The sequence below is a fragment of the Hyperoodon ampullatus genome (assembly GCF_949752795.1).
Source record: "Hyperoodon ampullatus genome assembly, chromosome: 5".
NCBI classification, from domain to species: Eukaryota; Metazoa; Chordata; class Mammalia; order Artiodactyla; family Ziphiidae; genus Hyperoodon; species Hyperoodon ampullatus.
Genome location: NC_136918.1, coordinates 6613891 through 6623442, shown reverse-complemented (window position 1 = coordinate 6623442; position 9552 = coordinate 6613891).

The following is a 9552-nucleotide window of genomic DNA, read 5'->3' as shown; positions in this document are numbered from 1 at the left end:
CTCTCTCCAGGGCACAGGCTTGGGTCCCGGCTCTGTGGCCTGACATTCAGTCATCTGTGTTTTAAGTACCTACCATATCATATGTCCAGTCAGGGCCAAGGTGTAGTGAGTGCCAGAAGCAGGCCAGGATGCCCTCTACCTCGGAACTTAGAGCCTTGTTAAGGTCAGACCAACAGTGACTTCATGACTGCACTTACAAGTGTACAAGAGATGCTCCAAAAATTGTTTGTAAACGAAATGGAACTGGATAGACTTTTAAACTCAAAGCTAGAATGAGGTGAACATTAATGAAAGACAATTGCCAATTGGATTTAATTTCAGAGATGTCATGAATACACACCTCATCACCCCAAAACCATCCGCACCCCATCTATGGGCTTATGTAAAGCCTTCCTCTTCACTGTTACAGATGAGGCATAACTTGCCAATCCCCCTGGAAGAAGCAAAGCAGCCTCGTGTTCTCACTAAAGTGTAAATGACTGCTAGCTGTGCCTTTGCATAAAGAAATGGGGACACTGAGTGAGGAGGTGGGACACCATGGGTAGGAAGAACCACTGGGAGAGGAAAGACTCACATTGAGGACCCTGAACACCAAACCTGCCCAGGCTGGGCCCTGCCCTTTGGGAAGAGCACTGGGTTAGGAGTCAGATGGGCTGGGATGGCATCCCAACACCACCACTCACAGGGCTGCCACACCGCTCTGGACCTCACTTCTCTAGTCAGAAACTCACAGTAATAATCCTGCTCCCCTCCTGCACAGATAGGTTCGCGAGGCTTGTCATGCATATAAAACTTGTAGACTGCCCAGTGCTAAACCAGTAACTCTCAGACTTAGCTAAATCTTAGAACTACCTGGGGAGCTTTTAAAATTCCGTGTACCCACGCCACTACTCAGGACCACTTACATCAGAATGTCTCGATGTGGGACCCAAGCATCAGTTTTTTTTTTCCAAGCTCCCCAGGTGATTCTAGTATGCCACTGGAGTTGAGAATCACTGCCCTAGACCAGTGTTTTTAACCTGGGGGTAATCCAGCCCCCGCCCAGGGGCATTTGGCAAAGTCTGGAGATATCCTTGATTTCACACCTTGGGCTGGGGGGTGGCGCTCCTGGCATCTAGTTGGGTAGCAGCCAGGGATGCAGCTAAATAGCCTTCAATGCCCAGGACAGCTCCCACAACAAAGAATTATCCAGCCCAGTATGTCAAGGTTGAGAAACCCTGCCCTAGAAGAAATAAGAAATGTTTAAATTTTTTGATTACCGAGGTCATTTCCCTAGCCTACACCAAGGAGATGAAAGCCCAGAATGGCCTAAGATCCTGGAGACCCCCTTCACGTTTGTGGCCTTGGTCTTTGTCCCTGAGGGTAGAGAACTCAAAGGCAAAGATTCTTGTAAAGACCGTTCGTTCATTCATCACACAAATGTTTAATGAAGGCCTATTGTGTGCCAGGCACTGATTGAACACCACACCTGTTGGGGATCCAGGCCTTCCCATCCCATCCCAGGTACTGAGACCCCATCAGACTTCCACTCCCGATACATAAACGCCTCAACCCAACAGTTAGGTTCTGACGGGGGTCTCAATGGTGTGGCCCTGCTGGTGTGCGTGTGCATGTGATGTAGGGGTCCTGACCCCACCCTTGGGAGCCTCTGGTACCCAGGGGAGACTCCTCACTCTGATTGAATAGCTTGAATACTAGGACCTATTTTAGTGGTCAGTGGGAGCCACAGGAGGTTTTTGAGCGGGAGACTGGCATGATCCACCTTTCAGCAGAACTAATCTGGTGGCCGTTCTCTCCATAGTAAGAAAAGGTGCGGAGTCCAGTTGGTGTTTAGCACAGGGCAGTCACATTTAATTGAAATTCACTTCATATGAGATTAATCTTCCCAAAGAAGTACAGGTCAAGTGGGAGGGATGTTTCTTATTGTACATAAATCTATAACCAGGGAAGCAGACTTTGGGCTTTTAACCACTGCTTTCCATTTTCTCAGCTCCATTTCCAATGGCTTGGAAAGGGCTTGCTCCTAAATTGGCAGCTGTGTGTATCATGGTGGTTGTTCAGCCCTCTTTGAGGCAGTTTAGCACTTCTGACTTCCAGTGCAAAGCTCTTGATGTTGGCTCCATTTTGGGAACACTACTGCAAGCTCCACCACTTAACTGACACTGGATGCCGTTGTTACTGGCTATAAAAAAGATTTTCAATTCTAACAACAGTGACTGATCAACTGGGCACTAGGAATGGATTCACTTACTGAATTTCCAAAGCATGGCAAAAATACTGTGATGCCCACAGGATGACAAATGATGGAGTTTGCCTATTTACCAGCTCACCTGGTGCCACGAGGCTGTGGAAATTGTGTCACTCCACTTCGCGAATCCCTGGACCTGCCAACTTGGAAACTTTTGCTGTTTTTCTCACATTTTTCAAACGGAAGGGTTACATTATTTCAAAATACACTTGAAGTGAGAACTTATTAAAGTATTCACATCACATAATTTCAAATATTCAAAACCTAAGGGGACTTCCCTAATCGTCCAGTGGTTAAGACTCCATCCTTCCACCGCAGGGGGCGCTGGTTTGATCCCTGGTCAGGAAACTATGATCCCCCATGCTGCATGGTATGGCCAAAAATTTTAAAAATAAAAGAATTTTAAAAACCCAAAAAAACCAGGACTGCCATGTGCAGCAACTCAGATGGGAGGGCTGAGGCTGGGCTTCGGGCAATGGAAGGCCCTCACTGGGAACTCGGGGTGAAGTGGCTGAGTGGCTAAGCTCTGGCCACGTGACCCGGGTTTGAGTCCCATCTCTGCTACTTCCTAGCTCTGTGAGATTAAGGCAAGTCATGCAACCTCTCTGTGCCTCAGTTTGCTCATCTGTAAATTGGGACTAATAATTCCTCATAGACTTTTTGTGAGGATTAAATTAATCTATGTAAGCAACTTAGAGCAGATGCATATTTTATCTGCAAAGAGATTGGAACAGTGCCTGTTGTATAACAAGCCAATTTATGTATGGGTAAAAAAAAAAATATCAGATCTGAGAGGCACTTCAGGGTAGAAGCAACATAACTTCACTGCAGACACAACAACACAACACGGTGTGTGTGACAGAAGAGTGGGAGAAGCCAAGGTCAGGGCAGCCGGGAAGCAGTTAACAGAAATCAGGAGGGGTGGGTTTCTAGGGCAGGAAGCCCCCAGGCTGCCTCAGCGGCGGGGGTGGGTGGAGGAGGCTCGTGCAGAGCCTCTCTCCGACCTCCTGGGGGTGCAGACCCCAGTGCAGGTTGTCTGCCACCACACCCCCAAAGGATACTGACAGGGACCCCGGAGCTTCTGATGCAGACACAGTGACCCTCCATCCCAGGGCTGGCAGGAGGATGGACTTCTGACATGAAACCCCTAAGGCCCCTAAAATGTCATTCTCTGGGCAGCTTCCCAAACCTTCCCACAAGAAAATTCTAACACGTGAACCCCAAGGACCTCTCTGGACGCCCAAATACATAACCTCTGTCTCAGTTAATTAGGACACCACTACCGTTCCTTTCAGGTGCAAATTAAACAGCTCTATGCTGCATTGCAATTCAACCTGCTTAATTCTCTGAAATATCCCTTATCCACGCTCCCCGACCCCACCTGCAGAGCTGAGTCTCCAGGGCCTTCACCCACTCAGCCCCAGCCCCCCATCCCGCCCTGAGCTGGGGACCTGCAGACCTGCAGAGCTGAGTCAACAGAGGTGGCGGGGACCTGCTAATCACCCACGTCACAGGAATGGGTTTCCTCTCAGGCAGAGTTGGGACAAGGAAGGGGATGGCTGACTCTTTGGAAGAAAGGACTTGTTTTGCTCTGGGAAGGATACTTACCACTCATGACATCTCCCACTTCCCCTCCAATAACCAAAACCCGACCCATCCTTCAGAGACAATTTTGGGGTCCTCTTTTCCCTTCTCCACAGCCCACAGCCCCTGCTTCTTTGAGTTCTCATCCTCTCAAGGGTGATCCTGGCCATTTCCCCTTTTTGAGATGATCTCAATAAAGAAATACCAGATCAGAAGGACAAAATTGTTGTTTATTTTAAATGGTTGCATGTAACCAACTGTTTAGCAGACAAAAGTACAGTGTAATATAATTATGCTGTGCTAATTGCAAGATCATTACAAAATTTGTAAAATTAGCGAATTCGTAGTGTCCCTGACGCAGTCTGGTCCAATAATGGTTCACAAGTTTAAAGGTGGAGGGTGAACTTCATTACTGTCTCTCTGTGACCTTCATGTGTAACTTCCTTTGGTGATAATGTCAAAAGTTGAAGAGCCCCTCATGAATGTGATGTCTGGGCCAATGGGTCCCTTTCCCCAACACCGCGGGCTCCCACTGGAAGCCCTATTTGAACTCCTAGCACTTAACTCTCAGTCCTACCATTGTTTCAGACACCCTAGTGGACATTTGTCACATTTATGGCTGTCTGCCATCTTGTGAGCAATTCTCCCATGTTTAAGGAACTTTCTTCATTAGGAATTCCATCTCTTCAAGGTATTAATAGAAGGGAGAACTAGCTTTCCCAGCCTACTTGCACCCAGGCTCCAGGTGTAAGACCGAAGTGCCCTCAATTATATGCCCCCAACAGAAAAGATGTGGAAAAAGAACTATGTGAGGTGGATAATGCTGACTGGATTCTTTGGGAATCCACAGGGATTGGCTTTGGGATGGCACCGTGGCAGAGCTTACGGTTCCTGGTGTCCAGTGTCATGGTTGCCATCTACACTGGCAGTGGATGCAAAAGAGAGAGGCCACCAGACCTGTGTGCTTCCTACACACACCACCTCTGAAGTGGTCTCTCCAAAAATTCAACTTTAAATCTGGTCGAGTCTCCAATCTAACTACATATTTACAAACAACACAGGGGTAGAAAGACATGTTAAAGGCCATTTCAGGAATGTGATCAGCAAAACTCAGAATGTGAGAAACTAGAGGACAAACAACTTGGTTTCTTCAACAAATGAATTGCAAGGGACAAAAAAAATACGGACAGGGAACCTATAGATGAAAAGAGACTCAGGAGACATATCAACTAATCATACTATTTAGCCTTTATTTGAATCCTAATTCACACAAATGAACTACAAAAACAAAAACTAAAACAAATCACAAAGCACAGGAGATAAATAGTGAAATTTGTACACTGACAACATTTGATAATATTACCAGAAATACTGTTCAATTTTTAGGTGTGATAATGGCATTATGGTCATGTATTTTAAGAGCTCTTATCTTTTAGAGATAACACACTGAAATATTTATGGCATATGGACTGGGATTTGTTTCAAGATAGTTATGGAGGGGAAGAGCAGAAGGAATAGAGATGAAATAACACTGGCCGTGACTTGATAAATGTCAGAGCTGGATGATGGGTGTATGGAATTCATTAAACTGTCTTGTCTGCTTGTGTAGATGTTTGAAATATTCCACGATAAAAACGTTTTTAAAAACCAGTTAAAATAAATAAAGTTTAAAATAAATAGATGATTCTGCATTAAATCAAACTCCATCTGGCTTAACTATGAACACCCTTACAGAACTGATGGGCTGGCTTAGCCAGGCACTTGCCGTTTTAGATCAAAGCATGGGAAGCAATTTCTTCTCTTCTGGGGGAGATGGAGGGTGGAGCTACTTGGATGTGGAGGCTGAGAATCTGTAGTACACTCTGGCCATCTGGTCTCCCTCAGCCCATAGATGCTCCCATTTCCAGGGCTGCAATGGGAACTGTGGTGCCCAGCTCCATGGCTACCATGCATCTCTACTCCATCCCAGCTAGCTAACTGTCCCCCAACTGCAGCCAGCTTTCTCTGCCATAAACCATCCATATGGACCTCTGTAGCCGAGGGGACATTGGAAAGTGTGTGGAGGTGATGGATCTCTCAGAGCCAGATTCTGGTTTAGGTGCTCTGAGAGAGCTGGAGTGGGGTCAGTGAAGTGGTCCTCCAACAATGGTCCAGGAGAGTGGCAGTGAGAGGCCATAGCAAGGCAGCAGGATGGAGACGAGGGGCGGCTGCAAGCAACAAACCTAACAGAGAATCCATTGACTTATCAAATGATTAAATTTGGGGAGAGAGGCAAAGAGAAGAATCTAGAAAAAAACATTCCCCATAAAGTGCCAGGCAGTTTATTCACTTTATCTCTTTCAACTTTCACCATCAGTGTAGTAGACCACTGACAGTTTGCTTGTTCCAAGTCTTATCCCCTTTCTTCTGGTAATAACACTTGGTCCATGTGGTTCAAACAGGACTTAACTCCCTTGCCCCCAGCCAGTTCCAGGGTTGGACACACAACACCAGCCTGGCCAATCAGACCCAGGGTCACTGGCCCTGGCACATAATCTTGGGTTTTTAGTTTAAACCACTGGGAAAGAGATATTCTCTATCATTTGGGGATGCTGAAAGGGTAGAATGTCAGCTTGGGACTGCTGAGAGCCATCACATGGAGAGAGCCTTACTGGACTGAAGCCTTCACGGAGGAAAGCAGAGGCAAGAGATGAAGAGATGCTTCATTATTTAAGCATCAGGATCCAGCCCTGCCTGACGCCAACCCTAACACTGGGCTGTTGACTTATGAGCCAATTAGCTCCTTTGTTTTTCCTTAACTAGTATGAGTCAGAGTTCCATTACCTGTGACTAAAATAGTCCTAATATATCAATCTTGTGTGATAAATATTAGCATCCCCAACCTCCTGAGGAAAAAACGGAATCTCTGACACGTCAGTGAAATTGCTTAAAATTACGCACTTTCATGTGTGAAATAGGATGTTTTCTTCCCCCAGCCCCTTTCTCTCTGTCCTCACCTTTTATTGAGAAGGTTCTTCGGCATACAGAACAGGAAGAGATTTTTGTGAGCAAATCCAGCACCCTATCAGCCCCACACACATACACACCCCACTCTGGCAGAGACCCTGGACCCTGGGGCTCTGGGAGAGAAGGTGGGATGAGCAGAATAGTAATTAGACCAAGTAGCTGAAGACAGAGTAGAAAAAAGGTGGAGACCTAGTGCAGAAGAGAGCTGTGGTGTTTTAAAAATATTTTGGCCTATTCTTTGACATGCCTTCTTTCGAAAGGTGAAGCCTCGCTGTCCCCAGACCCCCCCCAGCCACCAGCCCTTGAATGTGGACTGGTGGCAGAAGTGATGGTACGTGACTTCCGAGGCCAGGTCGTGGAAGGCTACAACTTCCTCCTTGCTCACTCTACAATCATTCAGTCTGAGGGAAGCTAGTCACCACGTCATGAGGACACGTGAGCAGCCCTTGTCCACAGGGAGAGCAGTGGAGGCCTCTCACCAACAACCTGTGAGCCACCTTCCAGAGCCGATCCTCCAGTCCAGCTAAGCTGTTCACAAACTCCTGACCCCCACAGAAACTACAAGATAATAAATGTTTATGTTGTTTTAAGCTGCTAAGTTTTGGGGGTAATTTGTTACACAGCAATTAATAACTAATACAGGAACTGTCTGATACACAGTCAGGGTGGCCTCTGTGTGGACTGACAGTATCTCAGTGGAAACCATAACTGACAGCTATGCCTTGTCCTCTGAACCCCATGAGTACGACGTCTGCCAATGGCAAGACTTCCTTTCTTCTCTGTAGGGCTTTCTAGGCAGAACCCAGAGGCAGCGCTGGGGTTGGCAACTGGGTCTTTGTGATGCCGAAGACTGTGCCTTTTCATGGGCCCATATTTCAGCGTCTGGATGTCAAGGAGCTGGAAGAGCAGGAAAGAAGAGCTGAGAAACCTCAAGCTGTTCCTTTGAATCTGACAGAGGCCAAGAATTAGAGGACAGAATAAGATGGTGCTTCTCTTATTTTATTTATTTATTTATTTATTTTTATTTTTGGATGTGTTGGGTCTTTGTTGCTGCACGCGGGCTTCCTCTAGTTGCTGAGAGCAGGGGCTACTCTTCGTTGCGGTGCGCGGGCTCCTCACTGCAGTGGCTTCTCTTGTTGCAGAGCATGGGCTCTAGGTGCGCGGGCTTCAGTAGTTGTGACTTGCGGGCTCAGTAGTTGTGGCTCGCAGGCTCTAGAGCACAGGCTCAGTAGTTGTGGCGCACAGGCGTAGTTGTTCCGTGGCATGTGGGATCTTCCCAGAACAGGGCTCGAGCCCGTGTCCCCTGCATCGGTAGGTAGATTCTTTTTTTTTTTTTTTGCAGTACGTGGGCCTCTCACTGTTGTGGCCTCTCCCATTGCGGAGTACAGGCTCCGGATGCGCAGGCTCAGCAGCCATGGCTCACGGGCCCAGCTGCTCCGCGGCATGTGGGATCTTCCCGGACCGGGGCACGAACCCGTGTCCCCTGCATCAGCAGGCGGACTCTCAACCATTGTGCCACCAGGGAAGCCCAGTAGGTGGATTCTTAACCACTGCACCACCAGGGAAGTCCCAGTGTTTCTCTTATTAATTTAATTATTTAAAATCCAGTGGAGATGTGATTAGGGTAGAGATCAAGATGAAAGCATATTGGATTAGGGGGGCCCGAAAATCTAACAAGTCTATCCTTATATGGGACAGAAAGGGACACACACAGAAGAGGGCAATTTGAATATGGAGGCAGAAATTGGAGTGATGTGTCTACACACCAAAGCATGCCATGATTGCTAGTAACCACTAGAAGCTAGGAGAGAGGCACTCAGCTGATTCTTGCTCAGAAACTCCAAAAGGAAACAACCCTGTCAGTAACTGGATTTTGGACTTCTGGCTTCCCAAAGTGAGAAACTAAATTTCTGTTATTTTAAGCCAAACAAAAACAAACCCCAAAATATCCAAAATCAAAACCCCTGCCAATGATATTAAATAAATAGTGGGGCCATAACAGATACCAGTTTCAAAATGGCCTTAGTGGATTGGGATGTTCCCTGATGTCTTTCATTCCTCTGTAAATGTACACTGATCACCTGATCAGTGCCAGGGCCATGTCTGGGCCGTTCACACTGGAAACTTTACATCAGGGCCAGGGGCCAAATGAACTGCTCAGACGGACCAGTGCTATAGGAGCTCGCTGGCATATAGAGAGCAGGGTGGAGTACAGGATCTAGAAAGACGCCCCCTGCAGGGGGTGGACTGAGCAAGTTGGGTAGATATTTGGAAAGATGAGAGGGTGGAAATTTCTAGCAGGCACAGAGATGCAGCCCCAGGTGATGCACTCTGGGCTGGTCCATCATGTGGGCGGAAAACCAGAGGGACAAGGGGCGTATTAACCCCTGCACTATAGTACCTGTCTCCTCATTCTGATGTTCAAGGCCTCCTTCAGAAGACCCTCCCCTGAAGCTCCGGGACACACCCTCTCTGTTTGAGCCAGACTTGTCTCCTGAAGTGATGTGACGGTTCCTGCCCCACACTAGTGTTCTTCCTGTTCCCCCTGAAAAATGTCTAGTTCTTCCCTTTCTAGAAAATTCTTACGAATTTGCTCAAAAAGTCTCTCCTCCTGTGGAGAAAAGGGAACCCTCCTACACTGTTGGTGGGAATGTAAACTGGTGCAACCACTATGGAAAACAGTATGAAAGTTCCTTAAAAAACTAAAAATAAAG